Below are 18,955 nucleotides of genomic sequence, written 5' to 3' on the forward strand. Positions count from 1 at the left end.
AAGGAATTGTGGGACAGCATCATAAGGACCAAGACCGGTACCTCCACTCTTCGGCTTGCTCAATATGAAATTGCCAAGGGGCAATTACAGAATTTCTGTATGGAAAAGGGTGAATCTCCCAAGCAGCTAATAGAACGACTCATGACTCTCGCCGCAGACATTGAGTCATGTGACTGTGACAAGACGCAAGATGGTTCCAATCTGACCAAGAGATTTCTTGTGGACAAGTTACTTCACGCTCTTGCTCCGTATCACCATCAAATGGTATGGGACATGAGGCAGCATCATGCTTTCAAAGAAATGACTCTGGATGACATCATATCCACCTTCCAATTATTTGAAGAGTCAAAGGCAAATGCAACAAAGCACCTAGCCATGCATGGCACTTCAACATCAAAGATCAATCTTGCTTTGAAAGCCAAGCATGAGTGTGACGAAGAAGAAAGTGAAGAAGAAGAGGGTGATGATGACTGCCAAGATGGTGATGACGTTGACTCTGATGAAAGCCCATCTTTTGAGGACATTGCTCTCTTTGTGAAGAAGTTAAGTGCAGGGAAGTTCAAGGGAAGATTCCCAAAGAAGAAGGTAAGGAAATGCTATAACTGTGAGGAAACCAACCACTTCTCCAATGACTGCCCTTATGAGAAGAGAGAAGACAAACCAAGGTTTCCAAAGACCTTTGTAAAGAAGAAGTTGCCAAACCCTATGAACTCCAAGTCCAAGAGGACAGATGGAAGAGCAATGGTTGCACAAGAAGAATCAGATCCAGAAGATGTTGGTGGAGTTGCCGGAGTAGCTCAAGATACACAGAGTACCTTGAGACTAGTCAACAAAAGTGGTGATGTTGTTCACTACAACTATATGAAGGACTACAAGGGCAACGCTCACAAGTGCTTGATGGCAAAGACTGCCATGGGAGATGGGGAAGACCAAAGCTCCCATGATAAGGTTAAGGTAACCCCACGGTTAAACTCTTTCAGTCTAGTTTCTACCCCTTCTGATGAGTATCTTGGTGCGGAAGATCACTATGAGGATAATGATTTAGATCATCCCATGTTTCCTAAAATGAACAAATTTATGTGCTCTCTTAAAGGAAAGAAGCTCACTATGTTTCGCATACTTATGCAAATGGTGAGTAAGCACACCAATACCATCAAGGAACTCGAAACCCTCGTCACTGAGGAGAAGGAGAGAAATGAACTCCTTGAGCAGAAAGTCCTGTATGAGGAAGCACAAAATGATGCATTATGTTCAAAAGTAGGTGAAAACCTTGATAAACATGCTAATGATCTTGCTTCCTTGAAAAAGGCTGAAAATGTGTGCAGAGAATTACTAAATGATAAAGACCGACTTGTGAACTCTCATGCTTCTCTTTCTAAGGACCGTGAGCGTCTATCCTTGTCTCTCAAAGACAAGGAAGAGAAACTCACTGTTCTTACAAAGAGCTTTGAGGCACTTAAGGTCACTTATCTTGACACTCTAGCTAAGGCCTACTCCTCACCTATTATCAATGTTGATACCTGCACTACTAATCCTAGTAGTTAACTAACATCCATCCTTGAGGAAAACTGTTCGTTAAAGGCACAACTAGACAGAGGTCTCATGACATGTGCACAAGGACAAAAGACTCTCAATGAGATCTTAAGTCGACACAATGGAGGTTTCACCAAGGAAGGGCTTGGGTTCAACCCAAGCACTGCCAAGAAAAGTGCATCTCCTCTCAAGTGTACCACTCCTCTTAAGGAAATATTTGTACCAGAGGGACACACGGAGAAAGGTAAGGTTGTGAGTGGATCGTCCACTAGGGGTTCGTCTACTCACAACAAGACAACCGAATTCATGCCGCCATCCTATGTACTACGCAAATCAAAGGAAGGAGAGGTCTATGCTAAATTCGTTGGTCCCCGTAATGCATTTCGATTCTATGCTATTTGGGTCCCTAAGACTCTTGTAACTAATGTGAAAGGCCCCATGACAAAATGGGTACCTCAAACCAAGTCTTAATTCGTTACAGGCTGTTTTCTCCGGTGGAGCCAAATGGGTGATCGATAGTGGATGCACCAATCATATGACCGGAGATAGTAACTTGCTCTATGACTTCATGCAAGCCATTCGACCATATATGAGCATTGTATTTGGTGGAGGATCGAAAGGGCAGGTAATTGGGTTGGGCAAGGTGGCAATCACTAATGACATGTCTATTGCAAATGTCATGCTTGTCCAATCTCTTCAATATCATTTACTTTCAGTTCGCCAATTGGCTTTCGTCGGTTATGACACACTATTTGGACTAACGGATGTGAAAGTCTTTAAGAGAGACACTCTTGAAGTGGCTTTTGTTGGAGAGTTTGATGGCAACCTTTACACGGTTGATTTCTCGAAAGAGAGCACTTTCCATACAACTTGTCTAATGGCCAAGGCCGACATGGGATGGCTGTGGCATCGCCGGCTCGCCCATGTTGGCATGAAAAATCTTCAAAATCTCTTAAACGGCAATCACATTCTTGGACTAACAAATGTATCTTTTAAGAAAGACCGTGTGTGCAGTGCATGCATAGCTGGGAAACAACATCAATTAAGACATCCACCCAAGAACATTGTATCCACTTCGAGGCCGTTAGAGCTCCTTCATGTGGATCTGTTTGGGCCTCCTTCATGGGCAAGTCTTGGAGGGAAAAAGTATGGCCTAGTCATTGTTGATGATTACTCAAGATATACATGGGTGTTCTTTCTCAAGTCCAAGGACGAGACGAAGGTCACGTTCATTGAGTTTGCCAAACAAGCCCAGCGGAAGTTTGACAAGGACATCAAGGCAGTAAGAAGTGATAATGGCTCTGAGTTCAAGAACTACACCCTAGAAGAATTTCTTAGTGATGAGGGGATTGAACATCAGTACTCCGCACCTTACACCCCTCAACAAAATGGTGTGGCAGAGAGGAAGAACCGGACACTTGTGGAAATGGCAAGGTCCATGTTAGATGAATACAAGTCACCACATAGTTTTTGGGCTGAGGCCGTCAACACAGCATGTCATGCATCAAACCGGCTCTTCCTCCGATCAATACTGGAGAAAACTCCATATGAGCTCCTAACTGGGAACAAGCCCAATGTTAAGTACTTTCGTGTGTTTGGATGCAAATGCTTCATCATCAACAAACGGGAACGGTTAGGGAAATTTCAATCCAAAACAACCGAAGGGATTTTTGTTGGATATGGGTCAAACTCTCACGCCTACAGAGTCTACAAAAAATCCACTGGATGTGTTATAGAAACCTGTGACGTGACGTTTGATGAATTTAACCGCTCCCATGGGGAGCAAGTTGATCTAAATGATGCAGGTGAAGAAGACTCCCCACAAGATATCTTAAACATGGGTGTAGGTGCACTTCTGCCTATGGAACAAAGACCCCATGATGATGATGAATATGATGAGAATATCTCGCATCCTCAAGACAGTTCACTGCCCGTACCTCCACAAGATATTAGCACACACATCATGCCAGTTGTTGAGGATCAAGTGGGAGAACATGTCTCTCACCCTGATGACACTCAAGAACAAGTTGATCTTCAAGAGGTAGACCAAAGTATGGGTATGCTTGATGATGAACCTCAACAGGTGCAACGCGAAGAGGAATATCTTCCTCCGCATATAAATGATCCATATGTTGAGGACGTTGATGATGGAAACGAAGTGGAACCTCGTGAAACCTTGACCTCCATCATGCCACGTGTGGCCGGTCGTGTTGATATTGATCAAATCCTCACAGGCGTGTCGGAAGGTAGAGTGACTCGTAAACAATTAACAAACTTTTGTGCTCACTTTTCGTTTGTCTCTAGTACCGTGCCACACAGGGTTCAGGATGCATTATGTGACAATGACTGGCTACTTGCTATGCAAGAGGAGCTAAATAGTTTTACACGCAACGAAGTATGGTCATTGGTAGAACGACCAACTGAGGAACATAATGTCATTGGAACTAAATGGATTTTCAAGAACAAGGAAGATGAGAACGGGACTGTCCTACGCAACAAGGCAAGGTTAGTAGCACAGGGGTACTCCCAAGTTGAAGGTTTGGACTTTGGTGAAACTTTCGCCCCTGTTGCTCGTCTTGAGTCCATTCGCATTTTATTGGCCTATGCTGATTTCAATGGTTTTACTTTGCATCAAATGGATGTGAAAAGTGCTTTTTCTTAACGGTCCTCTACAAGAAGAGGTATATGTATCACAACCACCTGGGTTTGTTGACCCTCATCACAAAGACCATGTATATAAACTTCACAAGGCACTTTATGGTCTTAAACAAGCACCCCGTGCTTGGTATGATCATCTTAAGAAGTTCCTACTCGATGATGGCTTTGTGGTGGGGGTGATCGATCCCACTCTTTTTACTAAGAGGGAAAATGGTGATTTGATCTTATGCCAAATCTATGTAGATGACATCATTTTTGGTTCTCCTAACATCCATTTTTGCAAGAAGTTTGCGGCCGCCATGACCAATACCTTTGAGATGTCACTCAACACGGACTTGAAGTTCTTTCTTGGTTTTCAAACACAACAATTTCAAGAAGGGATTTTCTTGTCTCAAACTAAGTACCTCAAGGACATTCTTGAGAAATTTGATATGACAAATGCTAAACCAATGAAGACACCCATGGCCACCGATGTAGTTCTAAATGAAGACTCAAACGGTATTCCTTTTGACCCATCTACTTACCGCTCCATGATTGGTTCGTTGCTTTATCTCTGCGCATCTAGACCGGACATCATGTTAAGTGTAGGAATATGTGCTATATTTCAAGCTTCCCCTATGGAAAGCCATCACACGGCGGTTAAGCATATTCTTAGATACCTTGTTCACACCCCAAAGTTAGGCTTATGGTACCCTAAGGATGCAAAGTTTGATCTTATTGGGTATTCTGATGCGGATTGGGCCGGTGATAAAGTGGGACGGAAATCCACTTCCGGTGCATGTCAGTTTCTTGGACGCTCGTTGGTAAGTTGGTCCTCGAAGAAACAGAACTGTGTTTCTCTCTCCACGGCCGAGGCAGAATATATTGCAGCCGCAAGCTGTACTACTCAATTGCTATGGATGAGGCAAACACTAAAGGATTATTGTATCACGTATCGACACGTTCCTCTTCTCTGTGATAATGAAAGTGCCATAAAGATCTCCGTGAACCCCAGTGATCACCCTCGCACAAAACATATTGATATTAGGTATCATTTCTTGAGAGACCATGTATTCGTATATTGCTTGCGATACCATGCAAGTCATCATCATCAAAACAAAAAAAATACCAGAACTGGCCTCTCCCTTCTCCTCTTTTCTCGGACGTCCGGCTAATATCGGACGTTCGGCGGCAAAACCTCCTCCGGTCGTCCGACCAGTGTCGGTGTCCGACGCCAGAACAACCTACGGACGTCCGACGCCTCTCGGACGTCCGACGCCTCGGGGCCCCTATATAAAGCTGGGCGCGGGGCTGGGCTTTTGCCCTAACCCCCAGCGCCCCTTTTTTCCCCAGCCACCGCCGCCAGCTCGAGGAGCTGCTCGAGGTGCTCCTGCCCAGCGCCATCATCCTCGAGATTGGGCCGATCTCCTCCACGGATCCCCCACTTCTTCCTCCGTATTCTTTGCGGGATCCATTCTCAGGTCGCTCCTCCGTCTCCTTTCGCGATTGGATTTGATTCTCTCTCCCATCTATCTCCATGTTCGTTCCTCATTTGGGGATTTTTCATCCGCGTAGGTGTTGAGCTTCATGGGCAAGACCAAGCACACTGCTCGGAAGACCGTGGCCGGCTCATCCTCTCGCACCCCTATGCACACGGGGTCGGACTCGGATGAGCCAATCCGTCCCTTCAAACGGACTGCCCGACGTTCTCCGCCCCGGCATTCGCCGTCTCCCTCGTCGTCTGATGGTGCTGACCCCGACTTCGAAGAGGAGCTTGCCGCCGAGGGACTTCCTGAGCACGTCGCTCGACGGTCCAAGTCCAAGCCCGGGACTCGCAGGGCGTCCTACATGCCGCCACCGCCTCCTGCCCAGCCTGCAGGTGAAGCTCGCCGCATCTCACTAGAGCCTCCTGCCATGTTAGGTCGTGATATCACAAATTTCACCACACTTGGCGCAGCTTCCTATCTCACTTTCCGCCGCGACATAGATCAATACGAGGTCGTTCGTGATTCTACGGATTCACGTTTCCGCACAAACGTCCAGGCGGACATCTTTACCACAGTCATAGTTCCTAAGGGGTTATCTAATCATCTTTTTATTGATGTTGAGCATATTCGCATGCACCGGCGAAATATCCGGGTGCCATTGAGCTTATTGAGGCATCGGGGCTTGCCGCCCAGTTTGTTTTTCATTGCGACTATAGTGCTGCTGCCATTCACCAGTTCTATGCCACATGTTATTTTGGCTCCGACAACACTGTCAGCTGGATCACCTCTGACGTTCGCTTCAAAGCCTCTTATGCTACTTTTGTTGCCGCAATGGGTTTCCCCAATTCCGGCTACAAAATACATAAGGATGATCCTAACCATGCGCCTAAGACTATTGATGTGTGTGGACATCTTCTCAAGCCACTCCGTGAGCTTGATGCGGATGAGCGCCTGAAGGACCTTAACCAGGTATCCATCTGGCGCTCCCCTTACTTCATTATTTTTCAGTGTCTCATCCGCACCATCTATCCCAAGATGGGTGATAAGGGCTCTTGCAGTGGCTATTGTATCGACATCATGTATCACTTGTTTGAGAACCCCAAGAGCAAAATCAATGTGCCCCATTTCCTATGGCATGAGATTCGGCTTGCTAGCTTTCAGTACAAGCGAGCCTTTCCTCACGCTCCTTTCATCCAGGCACTTATTAACCACGTTGCTGATTTCTCTGTGGCTGCCACTCACACCCATCGCAAGTGGGTCATTCCCGCTCACACGGCGGATGACTTTGCTCCCAAGAAAGCCCCATCTTCCTCCACATCCACTCGCCGCACTGCTGCACGGGCCGCCATCCCCTCATCTAGCTCCGCTCCTCTCGATCGCATTGCCAAGTTCCTTGGCAAAGCTCATTCTGCTTTGATGAAGGCTGTCTCCTTTCAGTGTGGTCAAACCCATGACGTGGTTTCCCGCCTAGTTTCCTCCAAGAATGCCCTCAAGGATCGTCTGAGAGCCTCGGGCGCTCTTGATGTGAGTGATGATGAGGCCCCTCCTGCTGCTCCTCCTACTGATTTTGGCTTCCCGTCTGGTCCTGAGTGGTCTGAGTTCTTTGACGAGGCTGGGGGCAGTGGCTTGGCTGATGATGCTGATGATGATGGTGATGAGCTTTGAGTTTGATTGGTGCCGTTGACGGCTCCCTTTTTGGTACTTGGTGTCAAAGGGGGAGTAATGTATCGTAGTTAAATTTTTATTATCGTCATTTTTAGTCTTTGGAGATTTAATGTAATGGATAAAACTCATGTATGGCTACTTATGAATGGTTGTGACTCGCTATGATATCATCATAGACTATTATGTCTTGCTTCCTTATTTCTATGATGATTTATTATCCTTCCATGTTGATCCATTGGAGCTTCAATTTCTTTATCATGCATATCTTAAGGGGGAGCTCCGTACTAAATATCTCCTAGACTATAATGTATGTTTAATCCTTTTGAGACCTATGTATATGTTGTCATCAACTACCAAAAAGGAGGAGACTGAAAGTGCATGATATGCCCTTAATCGTCTTTCGGTGTTAATGACAACACATACATAGGAAACTAATCATATTTGCTGAGTGTATCTCAGGACGGCAAGTACTTTAAGTAGACTGAGATTTATGTGCCAAAGGTTGTCTGAAAAGATTGGTGATTTATATTTCGAGAAGGCTCGGGATTAAGAAGAGATGATGTAGAGTAGTCTTTTGAGTTTACTGATATTGAGTATAGGGATCCCGCACTATTAAGAGGGGATCACAGGCTTTGCGATAAACTTGCTCATACCACATCTCTACTATCATACCAAACACCACATACCATCCACTCCTTCAAATCAATACATGTCCAATTTCCTCGGACATCCGGCTCCCTCCGGACGTCCGAGGGCCGGACGTCCGGCTGGCTTCGGAAATCCGCAGCCAGGCACCAGAAGTTTGTGAGGCTTATAACTCGGAAATCCGGCTCCCTCTGGACGTCCGAGGGCCGGACGTCCGGCCAAGCTCTGGAAATCCGGAAGTCTACACCAGTAGAATGTGTGCTCTATATCTCGGAAATCCGGCTCCCTCCGGACGTTCGAGCGCCGGACGTCCGACCCCCATCGGAAATCCGGAAGCCACCGCCAGTAGAAATTGTGCTGTATAATACGGATTTCCGGCCCACTCCGAACGTCCATACGCTCATGAATTCAAATATGTTCAGGCGCATCTACAGGCCTCGGACGACCGACCCCTGTCGGACGTCCGGTCGCTGATGAATTCAGAAGAGTTCCAGTCGTGCCTACATGTCTCGGACGACCGACCCCTATCGAACGCCCGGCCCCTCACGGACGCCCGGACTTCCGGCAAGTGTCGGACGTCCGGACCCTGTGTGACTTATTGCACCTCCAACGGCTGGATTTCATTCCACACTATAAATACTCTTCTCCCACCTCGTGAAAGGGTGTTCAACACAGCTAAGATACACCCAAGAACACCTTTCCTCTCACTCACTCTTGTCTACACCAAATCCTAGATCCCAAGAGCATTTGTGAGTCCTTTTGAGTGTTGTTCCAATCAAAAGATAGATCGTCTCCCTCTCCTCCTTCCCACCAAAGTGATTTGTGATTTGAGAAAGTTTTGAGCAATCCCCGTGATCTTGTTACTCTTGGAGGTTGGAGACTCCTAGGCGGTAGGAGTCTTCGGAGAGGAATCAAACCACTGTGATATCCCCCGGAAAGTTTGTGAAGGTTTGGAAGCCACCTCAAGGCTTACCACTAGTGGTTGAGAAACGCCTTCGTGGAGTTATCTCAAAGGGAGAATAGGGTGAGCCTTCGTGGCGTTGGTGTGCCTTCGTGGTAACATCCGCCTCTAACGGTGACGTAGGTTCCCTCCAAGGAAGTGAACATCGGGATACATCCGTGTCTCTCTCGGAGTTTCGGTTATTCCTAACCCTAACTCTCTACTTGTGTTAATCCTTATTACATACTTGTATTTGATTATTGTTTACCACTTGCCTTGCTTCACCCCTAATAGCTTACTCTTTGTCATAGCAATTATTAGGCTTACTCTCATATTCCGCACTTTAGCCTAACATTGCTAAGTAATTATTAAAATTTGGATTTGTACCTATTCACCCCCCTCTAGGTCCATCTCGATCCTTTTCAGTCTTCACCGAGCATTTCTACCGGGGCTTCGGGCTTTCGGCCGGCGCCTTCTTCTCCGAGTGACTTCGCTTCTTTGGCCTGCAGCCGCATCACCTGGTGCCGAACGCCATACTGCAGCTGTCGGCCTTCGTGATCCTGTGCGAGGGCTTTGTGGGGATCGATGTTGGGGAACGTCGCATGGGAAACAAAATTTTCCTACGCGCACGAAGACCTATCATGGTGATGTCCATCTACGAGAGGGGATGAGTGATCTACGTACCCTTGTAGATCGTACAGCAGAAGCGTTAGAGAACGCGGTTGATGTAGTGGAACGTCCTCACGTCCCTCGATCCGCCCCGCGAACAATCCCGCGATCAGTCCCACGATCTAGTACCGAACGGACGGCACCTCCGCGTTCAGCACACGTACAGCTCGACGATGATCTCGGCCTTCTTGATCCAGCAAGAGAGACGGAGAGGTAGAAGAGTTCTCCGGCAGCGTGACGGCGCTCCGGAGGTTGGTGATGATCTCGTCTCAGCAGGGCTCCGCCCGAGCTCCGCAGAAACGCGATCTAGAGGAAAAACTATGGAGGTATGTGGTCGGGCTGCCGTGGCAAAAAGTTGTCTCAAATCAGCCCTAATACCTTAGTATATATAGGATGGATGGGGAGGGAAGAGGCAGCCTCAAACCCTCAAGGGTTGGCCGAAATTGGAGGTGGAGGAGTCCTACTCCAATCCTACTTGGAGTAGGATTCCACCTTCCCACTTGGAAACTCTTTCCACCTTGTGTTTTTTCCTTCTCAAACCTTATGGGCCTTAGTGGGAACTTATTCCAGCCCACTAGGGGCTGATTTATCTCTTCCCATAGCCCATGAGACCCCTTGGGGCGTGACACCCCTCCCGATGGTCCCCGGCACCCCTCCCGGCACTCCCGGTACACTACCGATGAGCCCGAAATTTTTCCGGTAATGCACGAAAACCTTCCGGTAACCAAATGAGGTCATCCTATATATCAATCTTCGTTTCCGGACCATTCCGGAAACCCTCGTGACGTCCGTGATCTCATCCGGGACTCCGAACAACATTCGGTAACCAACCATATAACTCAAATACGCATAACACAACGTCGAACCTTAAGTGTGCAGACCCTGCGGGTTCGAGAACTATGTAGACATGACCCGAGAGACTCCTCGGTCAATATCCAATAGCGGGACCTGGATGCCCATATTGGATCCTACATATTCTACGAAGATCTTATCGTTTGAACCTCAGTGCCAAGGATTCATATAATCCCGTATGTCATTCCCTTTGTCCTTCGGTATGTTACTTGCCCGAGATTCGATCGTCAGTATCCGCATACCTATTTCAATCTCGTTTACCGGCAAGTCTCTTTACTCGTTCCGTAATACAAAATCCCGCAACTTACACTAAGTTACATTGCTTGCAAGGCTTGTGTGTGATGTTGTATTACCGAGTGGGCCCCGAGATACCTCTCCGTCACACGGAGTGACAAATCCCAGTCTTGATCCATACTAACTCAACGAACACCTTCGGAGATACCTGTAGAGCATCTTTATAGTCACCCAGTTACGTTGCGACGTTTGATACACACAAAGTATTCCTCCGGTGTTAGTAAGTTATATGATCTCATGGTCATAGGAATAAATACTTGACACGCAAAAAACAGTAGCAACAAAATGACACGATCAACATGCTACGTCTATTAGTTTGGGTCTAGTCCATCACATGATTCTCCTAATGATGTGATCCCGTTATCAAGTGACAACACTTGCCTATGGCCAGGAAACCTTGACCATCTTTGATCAACGAGCTAGTCAACTAGAGGCTTACTAGGGACAGTGTTTTGTCTATGTATCCACACAAGTATTGTGTTTCCAATCAATACAATTATAGCATGGATAATAAACGATTATCATGAACAAAGAAATATAATAATAACTAATTTATTATTGCCTCTAGGGCATATTTCCAACAGTCTCCCACTTGCACTAGAGTCAATAATCTAGTTCACATCACCATGTGATTCCAATGAATCCAACACCCATATAGTTATGGGGTCTGATCACGTCTTGCTCGTGAGAGAGGTTTTAGTCAATGGTTCTGAAACTTTCAGATCCGTGCGTCCTTTACAAATCTTTATGTCATCTTATAGATGCTGCTACTACGTGCTATTCGGAAATGCTCCAAATATCTACTCTACTATACGAATCCGTTTCACTACTCATAGTTATTCGGATTAGTGTCAAAGCTTGCATCGACGTAACCTTTTAGGACAAACTCTTTAACCACCTCCATAATCGAGAAAAATCCCTTAGTCCATTAGTTACTAAGGATAAATTTTGACCGCTGCTAGTGATTCAATCATGGATCACTCTCTGTACCTCTCAACATATTTTGAGTCAAGGCACATATCAGGTGCGGTACACAGCATGGCATACTTTAGATTCTACGGCTAAGGCATAGAAGACGACCTTCGTCTATTCTCTTTATTCTGCCGTGGTCGGGTTTTGAGTCTTACTCAAATTCACACCTTACAACGCAACCAAGAACTCCTTCTTTGCTGATCTATTTTGAACTCCTTCAAAAACTTGTCAAGGCATGGATCTTGTTGAAACTTCCATTAAGCGCTTTCGATCTATCTCCATAGATCTTTGATGCTCAACGTTTCAAGTAGCTCAATCCAGGTATTCCTTTGAAGACTCCTTTCAAACAACCTTGTATGCTTTACAGAAATTCTACATTACTTCTGATCCACAATATGTCAACCACATATACTTATCAGAAATTCTATAGTGCTCCCACTCACTTCTCATAAACCTTGTACAAACCCAAAATCTTTGATCATCTCATCAAAGTGCTTATTCCAACTCCGAGATGCTTGCACCAGTCCATTGAAGGATCGCTGGAGTTTGCATACTTGTTAGTATCCTTAGGATCGACAAAACCTCATGGTTGTATCTCATACAATGTTTGCTCAAGGAAACCGTCGAGGAAACAATGTTTTGACATCCTACGTGCAATATTTCATAAATAATGCAGCAACTACTAACATAATTCCAACAGACCTTTAGCATCACTACGAGTGAGAAAGTATCATCATAGTCAACTGTTTGATCTTGTCGAAAACATCTTTGCGACAAGTCGAGCTTTTCTTAATAGTGACTTATCACCATCATTGTCTGTCTTCTTTTAAAGATCCATTTTTACTCAATAGTCCTATGACCATCAAGTAGTTCTACCAAAGTCTACACTTTGTTTTCACACATGGATCCTCTCTCGGATTTCATGGCTTGCAGCCATTTGTCGGAATCTGGGCCCACCATCGCTTTCTCCATAACTCGTAGGTTCACTGTTGCTCAACAACATGACCTCCAAGACAGGGTAACCGTACTACTCTGCAGCAGTACGCGACCTTGTCGACCTACGAGGTTTGTAGTAACTTGATTCGAAGCTCAATGATCATCATCATCAGCTTCCACTTCAATTGGTGTAGGCGCCACATGAACAACTTCCTGCGCCCTGCTACACACTGGTTGAAGTGATGGTTCAATAACCACATTAAGTTCTACTACCCTCCCACTCAATTCTTTCGAGAGAAACCTTTCCTCAAGAAAGGATCCGTTTCTAGAAACAAACACTTTGCTTTCGGATCTGAGATAGGAGATGTACCCAACTGTTTTGGATATCCTATGAAGATGCATTTATCCGCTTTGGGTTCGAGCTTATCAGACTGAAACTTTTTCACATAAGTGTCGAAACCCCAAACTTTCAAGAAATGACAGTTTAGATTTCTCTAAACCTCAGTCTATACTGTGTCATCTCAACGGAAATACGCGGTGCCCTATTTAAAGTGATTGCGGTTGTCTCTAATGCATAACCCATAAACGATAGTGGTAATTCGATAAGAGACATCATAGTATGCACCATACCAAATAGTGTGTGGCTATGACGTTCAGACACATCATCACACTATGATGTTCCAGGTGGCATGAACTGCGAAACAATTTCCACATTGTCTTAACTGCGTACCAAAACTCGTAACTCAGATATTCATTTCCATGATCATATCGTAGACAGTTTATCCTCTTGTTACGACGAACTTCACTCTGAAACGGAATTGAACTTTTCAACATTTTAGACTTGTGATTCATTAAGTAAATACTCCTGTATCTACTCAAATCATCATTGAAGTAAGAACATAATGATATCCACTGCGTGCCTCAGCACCCATTGGACTGCATACATCAAAATGTATCACTTCCAACAAGTTACTATCTTGTTTCATCTCAATGAAAACAAGGCCTTGCTCATGTGGTATGATTTGCATGTCACTAGTGATTCGAAATCAGGTGAGTACAAAGATCCATCAGCATGGAGCCTCTTCATGCAATTTATACTGACATGACTCAAGCGGCAGTTCCACAAGTAAGTGGTACTATCATTATTAACTCGTATCTTTTGGCACCAATGTGTAACACTACAATCGAGATTCAATAAACCATTGAAGGTGATCATTCAAGCAAATAGAGTAACCATTATTCTCTTTGAATGAATAATCGTATCGCAATGAACACGATCCAATCATGTTCACGCTTAACGCAAACACCAAATAACAATTATTTAGGTTCAACACCAATCCCGATGGTAGAGGGAGCGTGCGACGTTTGATTATATCAACCTTGGAAACACTTCCAACACGTATCGTCACCTCGCCTTTAGCTAGTCTCCGTTTATGTCGTAGCTTTCATTTCGCGTTACTAATCACTTAGCAACCGAACCGGTATCCAATACCCTTGTGCTACTAGGAGTACTAGTAAAGTACACATCAACATTATGTATATCAAATATACTTCTCTCGACTTTTGCCAGCCTTCTTATCCACCAAGTATCTAGAGTTGCTCCGCCTCAGTGACTGTTCCCCTTATTACAGAAGCACTTAGTCTCGGGTTTTGGGTTTAATCTTGGGTCTCTTCATTAGTGCAGCAACTGTTTTGCTGTTTCACGAAGTATCCCTTCTAGCCCTTGCCTTTCTTGAAACTTAGTGGTTTTACTAACCATCAACTATTGATGCTCCTTCTTGATTTCTACTTTCGCAGTGTCAAACATCGCGAATCACTCAAAAGATCATAGTATCTATCCTTGATATGTTATAGTTCATCACGAAGCTCTCATAGCTTGGTGGCAGTGACTTTGGAGAACCATCACTATCTCATCTGGAAGATTAACTCCCACTTGATTCAAGCGATTGTCGTACTCAGACAATCTGAGCACATGCTCAACGATTGAGCTTTTCTCCTTTACTTTGTGGACAAAGAATCTTGTTTGGAGGTCTCGTACCTCTTAACAAGGGCACAAGCATGAAATCACAATTTCATCTCTTCGGAACATCACTTATGTTCCGTGACGTTTTACAACGTTTTCGGCGCCTTGCTTCTAAGCCATCAAGTATCTTGCACTGAACTATCGTGTAGTCATCAGTAACGTGTATGTCGGATGTTCATAGCATCCACAGACGACGCTCGAGGTGCAGCACACCGAGTGGTGCATTAAGGACATAAGCCTTCTGCGTAGCAACGAGGACAATCCTCGGTTTTACAGACTCAGTCTGCAAAGGTTGCTACTATCAATTTTCAACTAAATTTTCTCTAGGAACATATAAAAACAATAGAGCTATAGCGCAAGCTACATCATAATTCGCAAAGACCATTAGACTATGTTCATGACAATTAGTTCAATTAATCATATTACTTAAGAACTCCCACTCAAAAAGTACATCTCTCTAGTCATTTGAGTGGTACATGATCCAAATTCGCTATCTCAAGTCCGATCATCACGTGAGTCGAGAATAGTTTCAGTGGTAAGCATCCCTATGCTAATCATATCAACTATACGATTCATGCTCGACCTTTCGGTCTCATGTGTTCCGAGGCCATGTCTGCACATGCTAGGCTCGTCAAGCTTAACCCGAGTGTTCCGCGTGTGCAACTGTTTTGCACCCGTTGTATGTGAACGTTGAGTCTATCACACCCGATCATCACGTGGTGTCTCGAAACGAAGAACTGTCGCAACGGTGCACAGTCGGGGAGAACACAATTTCGTCTTGAAATTTTAGTGAGAGATCACCTCATAATGCTACCGTCGTTCTAAGCAAAATAAGGTGCGTAAAAGGATTAACATCACATGCAATTCATAAGTGACATGATATGGCCATCATCACGTGCTTCTTGATCTCCATCACCAAAGCACCGGCACGATCTTCTTGTCACCGGCGCCACACCATGATCATCCATCAACGTGTTGCCATCGGGGTTGTCGTGCTACTTATGCTATTACTACTAAAGCTACATCCTAGCAAAATAGTAAACGCATCTGCAAGCACATATGTTAGTATAAAGACAACCCTATGGCTCCTGCCGGTTGCCGTACCATCGACGTGCAAGTCGATATTTCTATTACAACATGATCATCTCATACATCCAATATATCACATCACATCATTGGCCATATCACATCACAATCATACCCTGCAAAAACAAGTTAGACGTCCTCTAATTTTGTTGTTGCATGTTTTACGTGGTGACCAAGGGTATCTAGTAGGATCGCATCTTACTTACGCAAACACCACAACGGAGATATATGAATTGCTATTTAACCTCATCCAAGGACCTCCTCGGTCAAATCCGATTCAACTAAAGTTGGAGAAACCGTCACTTGCCAGTCATCTTTGAGCAAAGGGGGTTACTCGTAACGATGAAACCAGTCTCTCGTAAGCGTACGAGTAATGTCGGTCCAAGCCGCTTCAATCCAACAATACCGCGGAATCAAGAAAAGACTAAGGAGGGCAGCAAAACGCACATCACCGCCCACAAAACCTTTTGTGTTCTACTCGAGAAGACATCTACGCATGAACCTAGCTCATGATGCCACTGTTGGGGAACGTCGCATGGGAAACAAAATTTTCCTACGCGCACGAAGACCTATCATGGTGATGTCCATCTACGAGAGGGGATGAGTGATCTACGTACCCTTGTAGATCGTACAGCAGAAGCGTTAGAGAACGCGGTTGATGTAGTGGAAGGTCCTCACGTCCCTCGATCCGCCCCGCGAACAATCCCGCGATCAGTCCCACGATCTAGTACCGAACGGACGGCACCTCCGCGTTCAGCACACGTACAGCTCGACGATGATCTCGGCCTTCTTGATCCAGCAAGAGAGACGGAGAGGTAGAAGAGTTCTCCGGCAGCGTGACGGCGCTCCGGAGGTTGGTGATGATCTCGTCTCAGCAGGGCTCCGCCCGAGCTCCGCAGAAACGCGATCTAGAGGAAAAACTATGGAGGTATGTGGTCGGGCTGCCGTGGCAAAAAGTTGTCTCAAATCAGCCCTATTACCTTAGTATATATAGGATGGAGGGGGAGGGAAGAGGCAGCCTCAAACCCTCAAGGGTTGGCCGAAATTGGAGGTGGAGGAGTCCTACTCCAATCCTACTTGGAGTAGGATTCCACCTTCCCACTTGGAAACTCTTTCCACCTTGTGTTTTTTCCTTCCCAAACCTTATGGGCCTTAGTGGGAACTTATTCCAGCCCACTAGGGGCTGATTTATCTCTTCCCATAGCCCATGAGACCCCTTGGGGCGTGACACCCCTCCCGATGGTCCCCGGCACCCCTCCCGGCACTCCCGGTACACTACCGATGAGCCCGAAATTTTTCCGGTAATGCACGAAAACCTTCCGGTAACCAAATGAGGTCATCCTATATATCAATCTTCGTTTCCGGACCATTCCGGAAACCCTCGTGACGTCCGTGATCTCATCCGGGACTCCGAACAACATTCGGTAACCAACCATATAACTCAAATACGCATAACACAACGTCGAACCTTAAGTGTGCAGACCCTGCGGGTTCGAGAACTATGTAGACATGACCCGAGAGACTCCTCGGTCAATATCCAATAGCGGGACCTGGATGCCCATATTGGATCCTACATATTCTACGAAGATCTTATCGTTTGAACCTCAGTGCCAAGGATTCATATAATCCCGTATGTCATTCCCTTTGTCCTTCGGTATGTTACTTGCCCGAGATTCGATCGTCAGTATCCGCATACCTATTTCAATCTCGTTTACCGGCAAGTCTCTTTACTCGTTCCGTAATACAAAATCCCGCAACTTACACTAAGTTACATTGCTTGCAAGGCTTGTGTGTGATGTTGTATTACCGAGTGGGCCCCGAGATACCTCTCCGTCACACGGAGTGACAAATCCCAGTCTTGATCCATACTAACTCAACGAACACCTTCGGAGATACCTGTAGAGCATCTTTATAGTCACCCAGTTACGTTGCGACGTTTGATACACACAAAGTATTCCTCCGGTGTTAGTAAGTTATATGATCTCATGGTCATAGGAATAAATACTTGACACGCAAAAAACAGTAGCAACAAAATGACACGATCAACATGCTACGTCTATTAGTTTGGGTCTAGTCCATCACATGATTCTCCTAATGATGTGATCCCGTTATCAAGTGACAACACTTGCCTATGGCCAGGAAACCTTGACCATCTTTGATCAACGAGCTAGTCAACTAGAGGCTTACTAGGGACAGTGTTTTGTCTATGTATCCACACAAGTATTGTGTTTCCAATCAATACAATTATAGCATGGATAATAAACGATTATCATGAACAAAGAAATATAATAATAACTAATTTATTATTGCCTCTAGGGCATATTTCCAACAATCGAGCCCCGCGTCGATATGTGGCGCGGCTTGTTCTTCTTCAAGCAGCAATCCATCGCCATGGAAAAGTCCGAGGTGGAGAAGCTCACCGGATCGCGCCCGATGACGCCGTGCGGAGCCGCGCTGGTGCATCACCGCTCGAAGTCGGGCTTCCCCCAAATGCCACTGCAGGAATCCATCAAGCAGTGGCAGAAGGGCTTCTTCTATGTGAAGAACGCCGACCGCGTCCGGGACGCCCTCAACATGCCCCCGTTCAACATCGACCCGCCGACGAGGTTGAACTGGGCGGCGAAGACCCCCAAGCCGATTCCCGAGGTGGCGCTGATCTGTGCCCACCTCGAGATCTTGGAGAAGAGCAACCTCCTTGGCCGCGACCTGCTCACCACTATGGTGACCCACCGGATCCTGCCGCTGCAGAGGCGGCCACATCTGGTCTGCCAGATGAGCGGCTGGCATGATCCCTGCGGGCTGTCCACCAAGAGGTTCACCCCTGGCGCGGTAGCGCGACAGGTGAACCTGATCTCCACCGCCCGCATGGACGACGGCGGGGAACGGTCGTGGGGGATGACCCCCTTCAACATGTCCCGTCCGCCTCTAATGGTAAGTGGTCTCTTCGTTCTTCACTGTTTGTCTTGCAACCGACCGTCTCGCTGAGCCGGCGGTTGAACCCTTTTTCGCAGCTGTTCGAGAAGCTACAGGGATCCCTCCGTCCGCCCGCTCTCGACGTGGATGTGTCCGACGCCTCGGAGATTGAGGACGAGGGCGTGATTGAGTCTCGCTCATACTCCTCCGCAGCTCGGAGAACACCCTCGAGTCGGAAGGGACAGAGCCGTCTGGTGAGTACCCGCGGCCCTCCGTCGTAGATTGGACGGACGACGACGAGAT

This window comes from Hordeum vulgare, chromosome 7H (assembly GCF_904849725.1).
Source record: "Hordeum vulgare subsp. vulgare chromosome 7H, MorexV3_pseudomolecules_assembly, whole genome shotgun sequence".
NCBI lineage: Eukaryota > Viridiplantae > Streptophyta > Magnoliopsida > Poales > Poaceae > Hordeum > Hordeum vulgare.